This window comes from Homalodisca vitripennis, unplaced genomic scaffold (genome assembly GCF_021130785.1).
Source record: "Homalodisca vitripennis isolate AUS2020 unplaced genomic scaffold, UT_GWSS_2.1 ScUCBcl_2033;HRSCAF=6389, whole genome shotgun sequence".
Lineage (NCBI taxonomy): Eukaryota > Metazoa > Arthropoda > Insecta > Hemiptera > Cicadellidae > Homalodisca > Homalodisca vitripennis.
In genome coordinates this window covers 24,594-44,630 of record NW_025778141.1, presented here as the reverse complement: position 1 = coordinate 44,630, position 20,037 = coordinate 24,594, and the positions used below count along the sequence as shown (strand labels likewise).

The 20,037-nt window shown below is 31.7% G+C and overlaps 1 pseudogene; it reads left to right on the top strand.

Moving 5' to 3' along the window:
* The first annotated feature begins 352 nt into the window (after window positions 1–352).
* LOC124371805 lies at window positions 353–8,858 on the top strand (annotated as a pseudogene).
* Window positions 8,859–20,037: the final 11,179 nt, after the last annotated feature.

Sequence of the window (20,037 nt, the reverse complement as noted above, 5' to 3'; positions counted from 1 at the left end):
CGTGGCCCAAGTTTCGTAATAGGAATGCCTTAAGGGTCTCTGGCGAGTAGCAATCCTAATTCTCACCAGCTATTCATTTCCCATATTAACTTAGATTCCGGAATTCTCAATTTTCACGTAAATAACAATACACCACAAATCAGGCCAATGGTTTTACATATTTTTAATATTCACTAACAAATTTTTACTAATTGTATTCTTTTAAACCTGTTTTATATTAACGTAACTAACAGGGAAACCACAATAAATGTTATCGGACTTTGAAGCAGCATGGCTTATTCCAAAGCATGCTTTGTTTGTGCTAATGTGCAAAACAAACAGAAAGAAGAAAATAAATCTAACCTCAAAAACTCTAAATCATTTAAATTAGGTTATTCGATTTGTTGTGAAATTTTTTATGTTAATTTAAAAGTATATTTCATATTTAACGTATAATTTTTTAATAATTGTATATTTTTATACTTAGTTTTTAGATTTAGTTATAATATAGAATATAGATTCATGTGATATAAACTTTTCAGTTGTAGACTAGTGAAATTAGTAATAGTTTATCAAACCAGTTTTAAATGTAAATATCAATGCAATTAATGATTAGGAAAATGGGTTCACTCTAGATTGCCTTATTCTTAATGCAGTATTACCAATAATAATGTTCTAGTGTTTTATGATTATGGATTCTACATGGGAAGATTTTGTTGGATTACCTGCTGATCCTCCCTCAAAGCGGGATATCTGTGATAAATGCAAGTATGTATAATTCTTCTTTGCACGCATTATTGAAATTGTTTATTTCAGTTAAGATGCCATTTTTCAGTGCAGACTACATTGTAATACTGATATTACAAATATAGGTCTAGGTTTACAATTAAAAGATATTATATATGGCCCAAATAAACTATGTAATAATCTTGATTTATTTAAAAATTATATGCTAAGGGCTATGTCTAGAAATAGAAAAGATTGTGTTTTGGTAAGTAGACAAGCCTAATATAAGGTAATATGTGGGATCTCTAATGTCAATATTAAAAACAATCTTTATTTTGATTTTCACCCCCTTAATCTAAGGTGACCAAACATCCCGGAAAACCGGAATTGTCTTGGTTTTTGATCATGTTCCAAAAGATTGTCTCAGGACATCTAAAAGTCTCGGAATTTGGTTTTTAAATGATTTCATTAAACTATTTAGAAATTTATATAGCCCATTTGAGTTTTACGATGTTGCTTCACCGTGCGTTGAGATTGTGTCTATCACATCGTAGTGCACTCAATTGTGCACCTGATGAGACAATGAGAATACCTTTTCACCCATATTACACTATATCTTGTGGTCTAGGTTTCTCTGATTTCAAACAATGTATTGAGTTCATTTAAAATTTCTTTGCTAGAGACTTTTTTGGATTTCTTCAAACAAACATGATTCCTATTTTTGATTGCAGTGTTAACCCATTGCGGATTGTGTTGTTTTGGCGCGCGGGCACCAGCGGGCACGAATTAATTTACGGTCAGCAGCCGAACGAACAGCAATGGTGCGCCACATCATATCGCTCGCTATTTTATACTAGAAAATTCAGCTGTAAAGGTATTCGTTCAGATGGGACATGGGCCTGCTGTTATCCGTGATGTAGGAACGATAACACGCTCGCAAGGTTCTGATGTGGCAGGGATGATATCTGAATCATAGTCTAGATAAAGCGGCTCGGGCGAAGTGATTACAACATCCGGACCATTGTCTAGACTAAACCCGCCAACATGTACGTCTGCGTCGTTTAGTTCTTTGTCACTAACCTCAAAAGTATTATAATAACAACTGTAGAAAACACCCAATCAGAAGCGCTAAAAAGCAAATAGTAAACTCATATGAATGATTTTTCAAATTCGACTTACAACTGCAATCTGTAGGATATTTATAAAACTTTTGAAAACTCTAAACGTAGACCGTTGTTAAACACTCTTAGTTGACAAGTGATGTCAACTAGTTGACGTTCGCCCGATCTATCAGACATTACTAGAACTATTTGGAGGGAAACTTAAAAGCAGACTGCTTTTGCGACCTGAGCTCGTCATCGTGCTGTTAGGCCCGGGCGCTGCGTGACGAGCCCAGCTCGTCAGTGATCCGCAATGGGTTTTTAATCCCTTTCTACTCATGTCCTTTTTAACTTGGTAAATCCACCTCATAGAAGGTTTGTACGGATCATGCACATGGAGGTTACATGCAGTTTACAGTCTACATATTTTAGTCTTTAAAATTTGATAACAGTATTGTGAATGATATTTAATGTCTATGGAAAGTGCAAAATCAGAAAATTCCGTTACCCTGGAAGTTCTAGGAAGGGTAAATCATATAGCATGTGTTTGCCCGTAGTCAGTGAGAACAGAAAATTTTGCTGAGGAAAATATTGTGATAAAATTAAGGAAGTTGCTTACAATTAAGTACCAAGTGGTTTGTATTTTAAATGCTACTTAAATGTAACTAAAATATTATATTTTTTCAAAAAATATTTGCTTTTAATCTGTTGTTCATTTTATATTTCACTATTAGGTGAATGGAGAAAAACAATTTGACTAAGACTTTGCAAACAAATTATGAAGTAAGTGAGATGGACTACATTCTAATTTGTTCCCAGACGGCCAAGCAATGTCTGCTGGTGCCCATACCTGCCCAGCGAGCCGCTAAGCCCAGTATCTCGTGTCGTGCTGCTGCAGCATCCTGCGGAAGAGAAGAGATGTCTCAGAACTGCACCAATTCTGAGTCTTGGCCTGTCTCCTGGACGTTGTCTCATTTACAAAGGAAAAAAGTTTCCTCAGCAGAGGTAAATACTTCTTGATAGGAACAGCCATCTTTAAATTTCTTGGTGTCTAGATTTGCAATTTTGACTGTTGCAAATATTTTCTGAACTTGTTTGTGCTTTATGGAAGTGAAAGGGTTTGAAAAAATAATAGTAATAAATTAGATTATTTGAATTTATTTAAATATTAACACATTATGCTTATACATGGGATATTTTAGTTGGATCGCCATTTTAATATCTGTCACTATCTCACATACAGTTATATCTAAAAGAATTATTAATATTAAGTTAACACATGTAACTATGCAATTTTAATAGTTTTTTCACGCATCACAGTGTATCTACCTCTAATAACTATTACTAGCATATATTAGTTTTTCTTGTATTCATAGAAATTTCGTATTACAAATTCTGCATCTATATAAATGTTTGAAAATGTAATAATTTGAATATCAACTTTTAAATATTGCTAAGTTATGGAAATGTAAAGTATAGCTATGGTCATTGTATTAGTGTCACAATACAACTGAAAAATAGTGAAAATTTAATTACACTGTTTTGAAATGATTGATGATTTTCAACCTGGTCAAAATATTAAAAAAATTTAATTTTTAAACATGTGTTACTAATACAAATATTTTGTTCTTAATACAAAATAAATAGTAATATTAATTCATTGGCCTAGACTATTATTCTTGAATTTGTCATATTAACCCATTGGCCTAGACTATTACTCTTGCATTTGTCATATCAACCCATCAGCCTAGACTGTTACTTGTGCAATCGTTATTTGGACTGACATGGGCTCATTATCTCAGCGTAATTTTAGACTTGCATTGTAATATTTGTTAGTATTTCTAATTTATACCGCTACATTTTGTGCCAGTAATTTTTTTTGCAGACGTTTTAAGTTATGGTTGTGTACAGTTACTAACTGTAAGCAAAACTTACAATATTTTTAAAATTGTTACAATTGATTGTCAGTGCTTTTTTGTTGCTACTCGTACTGTGTTATGTCAAAAAAACTATTAGGTGCTTTGTTCAAAGTATTACTGCATATATTACTCCATTTCTTAGAGTTTGCACTTTGGAACTCAGAACAGGATCATGTAAAAAACATAGAGACAGGGCAAGGTCAATAATCCAAAATCCCTTTAAGAATCTCAACAGGAGTCTTTGTGATTCAACCATGCAAGGATTCTCCCTGTCTCTTTTTGCAGCCTGAAAATTCATTCCATTTTGTGTTCGTCACAACCCTCCCCCTCCAGTTTTAACATTTTTGTTTGAAACATGTAACTTGCATGCATTGGAATTGATTCTTAAGAAGAAGCAAACCACAATTGGGCAGACACTGGATGTCACATTTATGTTTGAAATGTGAAACTTACACGCATTGGCCTTTTGTAAGCAAGCCACAATTCGGCAGACCCAGGATTCCACATTTGTGTTTGAAATGTGAAACTTACACGCATTGGCCTTTTATAAGCAAGCCACAATTCGGCAGACCCTGGATGTCACATTTTTGTTTGAAATGTGAAACTTACACGCATTGGCCTTTTATAAGCAAGCTACAATTAGGCAGACCCAGGATTCCACATTTTTGTTTCAAATGTGAAACTTGCACGCATGGCCTTTTATAAGCAAGCCACAATTCGGCAGACCCTGGATGTCACATTTTTGTTTTAAATGTGAAACTTGCACGCATTGGAATTGATTCTTAAGAAAAAAGCAAAGCACAATTGGGCAGACCCTGGATGCCACATTTTTGTTTGAAATGTGAAACTTGCACGCACGCATTCTTAAGAGGAAACAAGCCACAATTCTGCTACTCTGGATGCTGTTTATCTGTAACTGGGGATGCTGTTTATCTGTAACTGGGGATGCTGTTTTATCTGTAACTGGTGCTGCAATTTTCATGATACACACAGACGAAAGCTTTGGGTAGGTCAATTAGTATGCTGAGTATTTATAAAGCCATCAACAACACTATTTAAGGTGGTAATTTTATGGTGTTGATTGATGTACTTTTTCTGAAGCCATACTGTTCAGAATTTAGAAGTTCATTTCATCTAAAAAGCATTCAAGCCTCTCACAGAGGTTTGCGTAATTGAAAAATATTCTTTTCACGGTGTATTATGTTGCTTCATCCCACTTCATGTGGTGAATTTTAGACTTGCAATTTTAGACATTTCTAATAGCTGTTTTCTCATATTGTCTTTATGTTGTTTAACTCTCATATTTAGTGGTAGTTTTTGTCTCATCTTTATATTTCCTATCACAATAGCATTTATCATGTAAACACAGGTTTTTGAGCTCTGTGTTCCATTTTTTGGTCTGGTTTTTTTGAGACTTTGCATGAGTGTTTTGGCTGATGTTTTAGCTTTTCTAAATACTCCTGGCATTTAAGGAATTGACACATAGGTAAATTTTCCTTTTTATATATTTTTCTAACTCAGTGTGTATTCTAAAACCTTTTTTGCACTTATATGTGATAGAGAGGGTATCCATTTTGTATAAGATCTGATTTAAATTTGTTTATTCCTTCTGTTTGTCTATCTTTTTCCAAGAATAAGCTCTTTGCTCCGTCAAACAAGGACTCTTAACACCTTCTTTGACAGATTTTGTACGGTTAAATTGAAAATGTAAGTATTGACTGGTGTGTGTTTGCTTTCGATAAACTGTTGTCTTAAGGATTTTCCTAGTGTACTACACACACATCAAAAAAAGAAGATTTTTTGGACTTGTACCTCCCTGGTTTGGCGAATGAAGGGAAAAATGTTATTCATGTGTTATCATTTAGTTTGATGTCTCCATGAGGGAAAGCAATGAAAGTCTAAGAGAAATATCTCCACCAAAGAGTATTTTTACATCTGATGAAGAGGATAGATTCCAATCCTCGAAACGGAGTGTTTCTATCCTTAAGGATGGCAAATGTCCGAATCCTGTTTTCCTTTCAAATCAACCTTTGTCTACAACAGATTTTAAGCAAGGATATTATTTCATAAACATAAAACAAAATTAGACTTCAAGAGTAAACTTGAAGCCTTGATGTATTTGAAACGTAAGAGTATAAATACCATTGCAATAACTTAGTTTAACATTGTATTAGCTGAAGTGTTAATAAGAGAAAATATTTTGCACATAGGATTTATTCAAAGGACCAAGTTCCAGATGGAACAAAAAGAAAAATTGAAATGATACAAGATATGAACATAATGATGAGAAAATGAAAGTATATACTATTAAGGAAATAAAACAAGTGAGTTATAATTTATATTTAAAGTATTTGCTTTAGCCAAAAGAACACTGTATATTGGAATTTACTTGCCAGTCACTCTTAAACCGTTATTTATAAAAATACTAGTTAGTTTCGTGTGATATACCAAGCTCTGTAATAACTGTAATTCCTTGACAAACATCTTTACTGCAGCTGATGCAAAGGCTGAGTGCTCTGTTTGGTCTAACTCCGTGTAGACTAACCATGAATGTTGTATTTGGCATAACATAAAATAACCCTAACTCTGCCTCAAATAAAAAATGACACTTCATTTCATTTTATAAATCGGATACCTTTACATTTTAGGCAAATTAACCCTTTGAGCAAACATTCAGCAGGCTTAAAACGTAATAAAAGATTTTTCATGTACGTTTTTAATCATTATATCGATACTTTATTGTTTTTGTTAATTCAAACATTATGACATTTTGTGCCAAATCTGTCACTTAACCATTGTTATGGTATGTGAAACGAACTTAAAAATAACACCTAATTTTTAACAGTAATCAGTTAGCAGCTTCCTAAATGCTTTCTTCAATCCATTTCTTAAGCTTTTCCCTTAAAAAAAAACAACCTATTAGTCACTAATCAGTGCTGGTAACGAAGAGACAGCCAAAGTAACAGCGGTGTAGGCTGATTGCTATGGTGGAAGCTAGCTGCCTTACCTAGTAGCGCTACAGAAACTTGATTCTGACACCTAGCAGATGTGATTAAAACTAAAACAATTTGCTAATAAAATCACCGAATGATTGCAGATAGGTCACTAAAAAAATAAGTAAATCACAACATATAAAGTACGTTCATATTGCTTTAAGATAAATATGAAAACACAACAGTGATGTTGTTACTGCGGGTCGTTTGCTAGTTTTGGTTTGTGAACTTTCGGAAAAATAACAACTAAGCCAATGGGTTAAGTAATGAAAATTCTAAATAATTTTAGGTTAATTTCTATTTGTTTCAAGTTGAATAAAACCTATTGGAATATTTATGAATGTTAATAAACTAATTTTGAAAAATTATGCATATCTAAATGTACTATATTTTGATTTTCATCACAAATCAAATTTTACCCGGAATCTGATGGTTATAGAGTTTTATGAAATGTAACAAAAAAGACATTAAATGTATCATATTAAAGTACAACTTCATTTATATGGATCTCATTTCCATTTCAGAGTCAAATTTAAAAAAATAAGATTCTTAAATTTCCAACATTTATCTATTAAAACATGTTTGACGTTCATCAAATAATGTTTAAAATATAATAACATCCAGATTTTCATTTAGCTGTGTTACTTCTGGTTCTAATTACTTTGGATAAGTGAGGTTGTACTGTAATGTACGTTTTGCTTTAAAAATAAACAGCTACAATGGTTGTGCCATTAAACAAAGTTGGCTAATTTTAAAAGTCCAAAATTTTTTAGAGATTGCAGAAAGTTTTAAAGTGTTTTGTGTTGATACATTTTTGCAACACAAAATATTCAGGATAGTCTGTAATAGCTGAAGCGTCTCTTAGTAAACAAAAATGTATAGTTTTGCTAGGGGGTTTTAGTGTTAAATACAAGATGAAAATTAACTTTAGGTTCACCAAAAATTTTTACAGGAGTGGCACCTTGTTGTATAAGCTTCTCTATGAATAATGTTGTTTTTGAAGACATGATGGTCTGCTTGAGATACTCTCCGACCCACATTCGGTACTGCTGTATCCGAGCAGGGCTGCCACTACATTGGATGATTTACTGCTAACCTCCAAACCTACCAATCTTGTGATCATCGATGGAACATGGCCGCAGGCTAAGACCATTTACAACAACTCACCAATCCTACATTCAATGAAGCAAGTGAGTATTGTAAATTTTCGTACTTATTTTGTCTACCATGTCTTAATTTTATTAATGCCGTTACTCCTAGCTTAAGTATACATTTTTTGCTCTCTTTCACTATTTATATTAATATATTTTTTAACACCTACTTATCGTTTTTCTTTCACTTTTTGTAGAACGTGTTCATTTCATTTCTCCGTTTTATCTAGACTTATGACAAGAGTTTTCAAAAAATGTTGATCACAAAAGTTAATTATTACTTTGTTTCGATTCAAATCAATAGTGAACAAAACAGTAGAATGAATTTAAGCTGAAAGTATCAATGTCACTTGGTTAGTTTTTACTATATAAATTGTTATGCAGGTGAAGCTTGTACTGGGAGTGACGAGTGAATATGTGATCCGCAGTCAGCCAACGGACGGATGCCTCTCCACGTTAGAAAACTGCTGCAGAGGCACTGGCGCTTGTGGAGCGGTCGGCTGCTTACAAGGCGGTACTCTTCTGCAACCTCTACGGGCCCTGTGTGATTTCCAGCTGACTCATGGTGCCGTTACACACCAGAGTAAGGAATTCCGCATCAAAAATGAGACTTACCCCAAGCTCATCGGGAAACGGCTAGAAAAACTTCTCAGGTCTACTGAGAGTTGAGGGGAAGATTCCTAAATTGTTTTCTAATAATGAAAACATTAATTACATTATTTATTATTATTAATAAATATAATTACGCTTTAGTATTTTTTAAATTGGTACGTACTGCAAAAAAAAGGATGTTTGTAGTGGAAAAATGATATTGTATTAATTATAATTTTTTTCCACTAATATTTTTTGGATACACATATATATTTTTATGATTTATACGATATGAGTATATTATGTAGAAGGTGGTACAGTGTTTTAATTACAAACAAGCAGTGGTTTGTTTATGATTTTAAGAACGGATTTAATTTTTTTCTAACAAAATTATTTCTTATCTTAAGTACCACATCATGAGTGCAAGAAAAGGATTTGGATTTAGATAAAACTAGTTTTTAACTCTAGAAGTTGCAATGTAAATTCTCTGTATTGGCAGGGTGTTTTAGACCATCTGTTCATGTATTTTTCTAAAGCATGTTATAAACTTAATCAATGCCCCAAACTTAAAAAAAATTTATAATTTTTTGAATAATATTTACTGTATAATGTTCTTAATCTTAAATTAGATGTACAAGTCATCAAAAATGTAGTGGTGATTTCAAAAATATGTAGTTTGTATATCTTTAAAAATACATATTTATACTTTTTATGTATATTTTTACAAAAATGTACAAACACACTTATTTTTTATTTATAAGCGAATAGACAAAAATCTATCATATACGTGTTGACATATAATGTATTTAAGGCCCTAAAACAATGTTTATGAATCATTTTGATTAGAAATAAACTAAAAATAAATATAAAAAGGACGGATGCAACATACCTATATTTACAATATACACAAGTGTAAATATATCAGTTTTCTTATGTCCATAGAGGAATCTACAAATAGTATAAAACTAAATTATACAAAGTATTAGTGAGAAATTTGACTCTTCTTTGCAAACATATGAGTTTATCACTATCGGATTTACTCCTTCAAAACTAACATAATACGACACAATGTAATTAGATCTGATATCAGGAACTGCCATTTGAACAACTACTAGCACCTGTCACTTCTAGAGCTAATCTGCCAGATATCCTTGGTTTTGGGTTTGTATGTATTTACCAAGAAAATGCTGTATTAAGTATTAACCCTTTGAGTGCCAACATCCGATTTTACCGGACGACAAAAGTTGGCCGAAAAGTGCCGACGTCCGATTTTACCGGACGTTCGGGAAAAAGTCACTAAAAAATTGTAACCTTTAATATTTTTAAATAATATCATATTGAAATGTTCGTGAAACAATCGTTCTTTTCAAAATAGATTGTTATAGTACACTTCCGATCAAACTTTAAATTATGAAAGTCACATATAAACATTTTTGGTTGCCATAGCTACCAGAAAACAATGTGACAATAGTTTCTTAAAAGTAGTATAACTTGCTCATTATTGAAGATAATAAATATAAATTTTTCAAGATTTACAGACAATTGCATACACTGTCCCGTGATATGGACTAAGAAAAGGATATAAATTTTTTTGGTCATAATAATTTGGTTGAAAAATGAAATTAAAAAATATCTGTGAAATTTTTTTAGATAAGTCCATTTTTGGTATTCCTAAATTTAGTGTTATGGTAACTTTGTTATTTTATGTTAATTAAACAGAGTTTTCAGAGAAAAATAAAAAAAAGAATCATGTTGATAGCTTATTAAATAATCGAACTGTGAATTTTTTACTAAAACCTTGCAAAATGCCTGAAAAAGGGCTGTCACTTTTAGGTACACCCACTAGAAAAATACCTGGCACTTTTCAGTATACCCACTCAAAAAATACTTGGCACTTAAAGGGTTTAATCATAATATACAATAAGAGCTTAAAATAATGGTAAAATACACATTGAAAATCAAAATACCGTCTTTATGTTGTTAAAATTCTGTAATGTAATATGTAATAAAACAAATAAGTATAAAGGTAGCTAAAGTGTATTTTGTATCGAAGTGCAAAACTATCATATGTTTAAATAAAGGTTTTATAACAATTATTGTACCAGTCTGTAAACATTTGATTTATAACTTTACTATATAAGACAAAAACATAGGAGAATAGCCTGCTGAGTACCCATGTAACATTTGTGAACAATTAGTACAGTAGAAATTTTAATTTTGTATTCATACAAAGTTAATTTGTATAGAGAATATGTAACATGTATTATATGTATTGTGATTCTTTTTATATTCAAACTGATAATGACGAGTGATCTTAAATTTGTTACATATACAATTAAAAATGTAAAAAACATTTTTTAAACTAAAGATACAAACATTTTTTAAGGTATGTGTTTAATGGGACTGCCATTAATTGCCACACTATAAAAAATCCTGCAAAGTTTAAATTGTGCATTTTTTCTCCATAATACTTATTTGATGACTGGTTGTTGTTATTTTTAGTACAAAGTTAAAAAAAAAAAAAAAAAAACAGCAGAGTTGCTTGTCAATTTAAAAAGTACAAACAGGTGTTGAGTAAAACGAGCAAAGTATCAATTTACAAATGTTTTTACTGATGTAACTTATGTGCAAAATGAATAAACATTTTTAATTTGTTGAAATTGAATGTTTTTACTCTTGATAACTTTCGCAAAAATTTGTCCCAAACTGTTTTAAAACATTTTCTCGCTAAGAAATTTCTTGACATTTATAGAACAATGAATATTTCTCAAAAGGTTTAATTGATCTGCAGAACCTACCCGTGGTCAAGTAATGGAATGTTTTTAAGAAAAGTGTGAACGTTTTATGGATTATACGTTTCAAACTGTTTTAAACATTTTCTCGCTAAGAAATTTCTTGACATTTATAGAATAATGAACATTTCTCAAAGGGTTTAATTGATCTGCAGAACCTACCCGTGGTCAAGTGATTGAATGTTTTTATGAAAAGTGTGAACGTTTTTATGGATTATACGTTTTTTAAAACATTTTCTCGCTAAGAAATTTCTCGACATTTATAGAATAATGAATATTTCTCAAAGGGGTTAATTGATCTGCAGAACCTACCCGTGGTCAAGTGATTGAATGTTTTTATGAAAAGTGTGAACGTTTTATGGATTATACGTTTTAAACATTTTCTCGCTAAGAAATTTCTTGACATTTATAGAATAATGAATATTTCTCAAAGGGGTTAATTGATCTGCAGAACCTACCCGTGGTCAAGTGATTGAATGTTTTTAAGAAAAGTATGAACGTTTGATGGATTATACGTTTTAAACATTTTCTCGCTAAGAAATTTCTCGACATTTATAGAATAATGAATATTTCTCAAAGGGGTTAATTGATCTGCAGAACCTACCCGTGGTCAAGTGATTGAATGTTTTTTATGAAAAGTGTGAACGTTTTATGGATTATACGTTTTAAACATTTTCTCGCTAAGAAATTTCTTGACATTTATAGAATAATGAATATTTCTCAAAGGGGTTAATTGATCTGCAGAACCTACCCGTGGTCAAGTGATTGAATGTTTTTAAGAAAAGTGTGAACGTTTTATGGATTACACGTTTCAAAAAAATAACTTATAGTTCTAATTTCAGATTTTGATTATGTTTCATAACCAAACTAAAACTGAATTCTTTGTTTAGGTCCACCTAAGGAAGAAATCGTATTGCATATCTCTAAACGTAATGTTACTGTTTTTTTTTTTGTATCACTGAATAATGGCAAATGTCCGGAAAAATCCAGTTTTTTTTCATAAACTGACTGTGGGTGACAATCTTCTGATAGCAAAAACTTGAATAATCATTACATGGATGTTTAAGAATGAAAAAAAAAATTGTGAATGAGGGTATTAAAATATTTATCCACTAGTGCAGAAAATTTATTGTGAGCTTAATGGAGGAGACCATGTAAGAAAAAGATGTACGTCTAAATTAAATTACATGTAATTTTTTAATAATTCCAAATATTTACCATTCTTCTATCTTTTATGGAATAAGCCTCATGAATTGTAACATTTTAAGAGACATTGTTCCAACAAGTTTTTCTCGCCATCAAAATAAATTTGTCCACAAGGAGGAGTAAAAACTCGTAGCACATAGAGGGTTATGTATCACTTTTCTCCATAATGGAGAAAAATAGCTTATAGTCTATTATTGAGTTGAATAAGTCTAAGTTAGTCTGTACTTAATTTTGATACAGAATATTGAATTGCTTGTAATAAGCCCATTATCGGCCCTTTTCTGATTGCTGCAAACATAAACTGTCCCAATTTATGGGTTTGTAATATAATCATGTAAATATGTAATTATGTCCAAACATGTAATAAATGTTTTTATAAAGATAACTGTATCTTATTACCTCTATTAACTCTTACAACTCATACGTAGGACATTATGAGCAACTAATTATGACAATGAGTTAAAGTTTATCTTCAGATAGTTTTTATGTGATGCATGGAAACCATATGACACCTTATCATCTGACAGTGTCAATTGTTTGGTATTAAAATATTACTTCAATAATTCAATATCTATGTATCAGCCATTTATATTCTTTTATGCACTGAAGTTATCATTAATTTAGAAAATTATTTATATAATGATGAGCCCAGCAAATAGCAAAGTATACAAGTGGCGTGAAGTTGTCTTTCCAACAATAGACAATTTGTCAGATAATAAAAGTAACTTAGACTTGGGACTCACAGCAAAAGAAATCATCCTGCAGAATGTTTAGGGATATACCATACATCTGTTACAATAAAACACTTTCTTGTTTGAGTATAATTATTTATGTAGGCTACATGTACAATAATTATCACTAAACTGGTTTTACATTTAAATTATGCCAAAATAAACACTGACTGTGGAGGCAGTCCTCAGATGCAGTCCAACTTGACACAAGTCAGATTTACAACTAGGAAGTATGTTTTCAGTGTAACGTTTGTTATGTAATATGCAATATTTTGGTATAATCATCATACTATTTTGTATGCCCTCAAGTGGAAATTATGAAAATTCTAATATTTTATTTGGTAAAATAGCTTTTTTTAAAGATAGACCAAATTTTAAAACAAAGAAGCATAAATATCTTAACAGTTTTATTTTTTTTAGTACGTTTGTTTCTCAATCTTCTTTACTTCATAATTTACTTTCTATGATAAGATACTGTGGAATACAATCAGCGTCAGAATCCTATCTACATAGCAGTTTTTGCCACTTGATTTGATGATTGCAAAACAAATGTTTTGACCTCATTGGTTATCATCACCGTCATAGGGCTAATCATCAAGATTCATCTCAAGTCTGTCAAAAAGTGTTATGAAAAGTAAGAAAAAAGTAAACACCAATACATAAGTTGTAATAAAAACTTATATGTTTGCTGCACTTAGAAATACTTTCTACCATGGGAAGAGGGAAGATTTCAGCTAATCTAATCTAGAAGCCCATTCTCATACTCAAGTAATGTCTTTGTTTAAAACAGATTGTGTCTCATCATGGTGTTTTAGTTATTAGGATTTAGCCTTCTCAAAATTACATTCTACTATTAATTAATTTTTAATTTATTATGTTATTTATTTTTGTTATGAAATAAATTTCTTAACACAACTTTATCAAAGAACACATCTAGAAATGTCAACAGACAAACAGAAATATGTAACGTTTTTAACTCCTTAGTTCTTTTTGTACTTTAAACTGTGTTGTTTTAAAATATTTTGCTCTTAAAATAAATACTTTTAGAGTTAGGATATTTACTTGTTTATGCAAAAAAATTACTTTTAGTGTCTTTAAATTTGTATTGTCTATTATACGTCACTAAGTCATTTTCTCTATCTGTGTTTGTGTCATCATCATGTAAACAAAGCCAATCGTCAATTTGTGTGTCAGCTATTGCCTTGTTACAATGAATGCTAGAACTACTTGAGCGAACCATAAAATACTCCAGGACAGTTGACATACAACAACACGTGGTAGCTGTCTGTACTGTGCGACTACAGCGAACTCACCATGGTGCAAACACTCATGACAGAGGACCAAGGAAGTGCTGACATCTAGTAGAAAACACCAGAACTACTTGCACGACTTGGTTGTCATAGAAATCCTTCTTGCACAATATTAGGGCAGAGAACAGAATAGTAGCACACTTTTATACAATCGCTATGAACTTAATATTACTTCAAAAATCGTGAAGGGTTTAAATTCACATGCATAACAACACACTACATGCAAGGTAATCAATTTTATTTTGACATGTTACAACACATATTTATACACAATTAATTTACAATAATTTTAAAACATAAGATAAAATTTCATAGTTTAGTGTTTAAAAACATAATTTATTTATCATGTCTTATTTACATTTATTTGGAGAATTTAATAAATACACAAGTAATGTTTTTAATAGAAAACATAATAATGTGGATAATTTAGAAACTAATTGATTAATATTTGATGAATTAATCTTCATGTTATGTCACCCCATTGGTATACTATGATGAGAGTGAACTGCAGGTTATGACAGTATCACAATGACGAAACAGTCTAACCATGAAACTTTGGCTATGTAGTTGTTTTAAATAAAAAAATCAATGGATAATTTAGTAACTAATTGATTAATATTTTATGAATTAATCTTCATGTTATGTCACCCCATTGGTATACTATGATGAGAGTGAACCGCAGGTAATGACAGTACCACAATGACGAAACAGTCTAACCATGAAACTTTGGCTATGTAGTTGTTTTAAATAAAAAAAAATCAATAGATAATATAGTAACTAATTGATTAATATTTTATGAATTAATCTTCATGTTATGTCACCCCATTGGTATACTATGATGAGAGTGAACTGCAGGTAATGACAGTACCACAATGACGAAACAGTCTAACCATGAAACATTGGCAGAGTGGGTATATCCAGACCCTTTAGAGAGGAGAATTTAACGGAGCACCAGGTGCCACTCTGAAATAATCTAGCCTTCCCCAGAGCTCTGCCTGGGTCGACATGTTAGAACCCTAACTGCTCATGGAAGCAGAAGAAAGAACAAACCAAACTGAATTGCCCTTAAACACTTGAAGTTGAGAAACAACAGAACCAGTACTATCAGTACAGATCTAAGATAGATATGGACTATGCAGAGAAGCAGGAGCTTTTGAGAAGTCTATATCTTAATACTCTCCAGACTCTCTTGCTGAGGCGACTCAGAAGCTGGGTGGGCTGAAGGTCGAGAAACCTAGTCACAGCATGGCTCAGTGAAGAGTGTCCATTATAATCAGGCTGCAGGAGTGGGGTAAAGAATGGGACCCAGCCAAATGGTGAAAGGGTAAAAGAAAATACAGAAGGAGACAGACAGAACCCCAAGCACTGAAGTACGCGGCTTGGTTTTGCCCTTGAATGAGGCACTGAGAAAGAAGGCTACGGTGAGGCTCAAGTTCTTGCAGTGGACAAGAAAAAAGGCAAAGAACTCACAAAAATGGCAATTGAAATCGAAGGCTTTCCAGAGGCGAAGCAGAGAGAAGTCATCGAAGATACACTCATGGATGTAGTCCGACCAATTGACAATGGGTGGATTCTTTACAGGTGGTTATCTTGAAAAAGGGGCACTGGTTATCTCTTGCATCAATAATGCTGCCAAAACATAGCTGGAGTCATTGATGGGAAGTTCTGACCAATTGGTGAAAAGGTTAAGCTTATTACTGGACTGAGAGAGGACTTTATAAAGACTATGAGTTCAATTATTTATGTATCAGTTTTGGATTTGTCTTCAGTTTTCATCATATCGTACAAAATCTCTTTCAAAGTACTCTTCAATAGTGTACTAGAGATTTTGTAGTAGCCACTTCTTTACTTCACTCTTGAAACTATTTACTTTTCACTTAATGAGATCTTATGGTAAGTGGTTTGACAGCTTTATTCCCATGTATGTGGGCTTCCTTTCAAACAGAGCTAGCCTGTGCACATGAAGCTGAAAGTTTGCTGCACCTCGAGTGTTGTAGTGATGGATGCTGGAGCCTCTGGTTAGTCTGTTCTCATGAACATATGTTACTGCCTCCTGAATATACAGAGCTACAACCATTATTAAGGACATGCAACAGCTCTCTCTTGGTTGCAAGCCAATAAGTGCCTTCACTGCCCTCTTCTGGATCACTAAGATGTGATGTAAGTTGCCTGTTGAAGATTTTCCGACACTAAGAGAACATAGTAGAGATGAGTTTCAATCAGTCCTAAGTATGCTTTTTTAGTAACATTTTTTTTAGTCTTGTTATAAGATACATCCCAGTATTCAGTTTTCTACATAGATTCTCAATATGCGGTGTTCAGCTTAGGTCTTTATTATCACTCCCAAGTATTTTGGTTCTGTTGCCACCTTAACACTAGGTAAGTGAGCTGTTTGTTCCTTTATACTGCCCATTATGATTTGCTGAGTCTTGGCTTCAACTACCAGGTTGTTTATATTGGCAATACTGAACAGCAATGTTCATCGCAATGTATGATTGGATCTTTAGTTGTTCTAGAGATTTTTCACACAGAAGCAAGACTGTATTAATTGGTATACATTAAGGTTGTAGCAAATTCTTCCAGATACTTAGGGAGATCGTAAAAAAAGGTGTGAAAAGTACAGTCGCTAGGACAGATCCTTGTGGAACACCCCTTAGAATTTTTTGGACTTTATTTTGTTGAGTATGTTTAATTTCAACCATCTGCTCTCTATTCGTCAAGTAGATCCTAAACCATTGCGTTGTCTTGCATGCCCAAGGAGGGTAGTTTTCAAGAGTGGTTCAAAGTCAAGAGTGCAAAGGCTTTGCTTTTGCCTTCTATTTGGTCATTGATGTATTCCCATGAAGCCAATCAGAGTCATCATCAAACTCAGTTTTGCTTAATAGAAATGAAGCTCCATACAAACTTTAAAGTCATAAATCAGTTAATTTTTTATATATCTAGCGGACAGACAGAAATTAAATTTTTTCCTGTCCTTTGATAGGGTTTTCTAACGCTCGTCGGTCAATTAAATAAGTGAAAAAAATCCGCTGGAAACAGTGTTCACTCCCTAGATCTGCCACTGTTATTATTTTGTTGTTGGGTTATTTTGTTTTAAGAAAGAAATAAATTAATATACTCCATCAAGACTTGTATTGTTAGAGATTTTTTCTTTTACTGAAATATGTTTTGAAATTAAGGCGTTGGTGTGAATTAAAAATTCAAAATAATATAAAGTGTAAAATATGCCATCTTCACGTATGTGCTGTTTTGATAAGCACATCAATTAATTTCCAATTACTTTGCAAAGTAAATATTTTCTATTTGTTGTGAAAACCAAGTACAGTTAGATGTTAAAAAATTTTACAATTTCCTTATAACAATGATTTGAAAGTTTTAAACTAAAATGTAATCTAAAAACACTCTCAGTGATTAAATAAGGTATCTGGTAAACTGAGAGGTAAACGCAGATCTCAAATGGAGTGTAAACAGATGACTTGCCATAGATCTTGAATGGAGTGTAAACAGATGACTTGCAGAGTGTTCACATGAAGCCTCATTTATAGATTTATGATGATGACAGCTGACCTTGAGTTTGGACAAAGAGAGAAAACCCTACTAGGGCCTTGGAGAATGGTCAGTTGTAGACAAATTTGTATTTGGACTGTAATAGAATATATGTTTTAAAACGACTGTAATATGTTTTTTAAAACGTATTATAATTGATTATTTGAAAATTACAACTAATTATACTAATACGTAAATGTAAAAGTTTAGAGGTTTGTATTTTTGTTCTTTCATCATGCAAAAACTATTGCTCCAATTGAGTTGAAATTTTGTATAAACTTAGTTTAAGACATAAAAGATCACACCTCCTTCTTGGATGTAAGAGATCATGTAAAGCTAATTGGTCATGCTTACTTTTTTATTATTTGCTATTTTTCTTTAGTAGGAAATCTTCTCAAAAACAACCTGCGATTAGTTTAACAAACTGCGTCTCAGAATATACAACTTTAATTATCTACAAATAAAACTGTGTTAATAAAAAACATATTACAAGTAATGTATAATTTGTTGTAAAATTTAGATAACACAGGAAATCGTGCATTCATGCATAAGCAAATTGTGTTGTGTGTTTTTTTAAGCATATAAATAAAAGAATTGTATTTTAAAATGTGTTTTTTTAATTGTATGTGTCTAATTAGAGAAAAATGTACAAAACGGAACTTGTATTTATTATAAGTGAGTTATTATGATAGTATTCTTAAATGTAAATGTTAGTTTCAGAAAATATTGCTGAATTGGGTGCAGGGGACAGCAAAATTGTATTTATTTAAAAAATAAAGTGAGTAAAAGATTTACAAATTTCAAAGTCTTGTGTAGAAATATACGGGAAGACAAAATATGAGTTTCCAAGCTAGAGTTATTGTTGATCATAATATTACTACGGAATATTGAAGATTGTGTGGCATATTAAACACTAGAATAACATATAAGCTATACCGTATATTATCATTTCAATGTTATTGTCTTGCCAAATGACATTCAAACATCCCATTTAAATGCATGGAGATGTAAAACATAGAGATCAAACTGACACATTTGTTTATATAAGCATTATACATTTTGGAAGTATAGTATCATTTCTTATTTCAACCCAATAATTTTATTCTGCTCAGCGTTTGACTTCATAAGAAAATTAAAGAATCTATTCTAAATACACTTTTAAATGCAGATTTAATTGGTATACTTGATAGTACTGTGCTGCAAAAGCAAAGGCAAGATTTACTACATAACGTCACAATTATTATTCAAACTTGTAATACATTGGTAATATAATTTAAACTCTGTCATAAAGCCAAACTAAATAAATAAAATGTGTATGTGTACATGCAGATACTCAAAAATAGTTTCCTTTTCTTTAACATTGTGGAACGACATATTAACAGCTGCATATAGAAATATGACATTTTAGCTGGCCACAAATATTTACTTGACAAACTTCTTTCTAAAATTCTTTATTCGTGCTGAAATGATTAAATACAAAATAATGTATTGAGCATGTTAAGGGGACAAGTTCATACAGTATTTATCTAGGCACTAATATCTTACGTACGATAATTGAAATTTTTAAGTGGTTATAAACTATACTTTTCTGTAAACCCCAGTATATTTAAATGTACCTTTAAAAATGTTAAATAGGTATAAAATCCAAAAGATGAATATAATTCAGTTGCTGCAAACTTTTTACGCATCATATTTCCAAGTTTATACACAAAATTGAAAGCCCATTCATTTTTTATTGTTTGTGCTGTGTTATAATGGAAAATTGGACAATATTGCATGTTATTTAAACTACGTATTAAGCCAATTGAGACAATGTTTGAACTTTACAGAATATTTTGAAAAATGTCGTTTAAGAATAATAAAACATTAACACACGTCACAAACTAATTCCGTTGCTTTTATTTTGTATTTCATGTAACCATGCATTTAGTATTAAAGGATCTACTTGGTAGGAATTGATCTTTATTCAGTTTTGGTAAAAAAGAAGAAAATC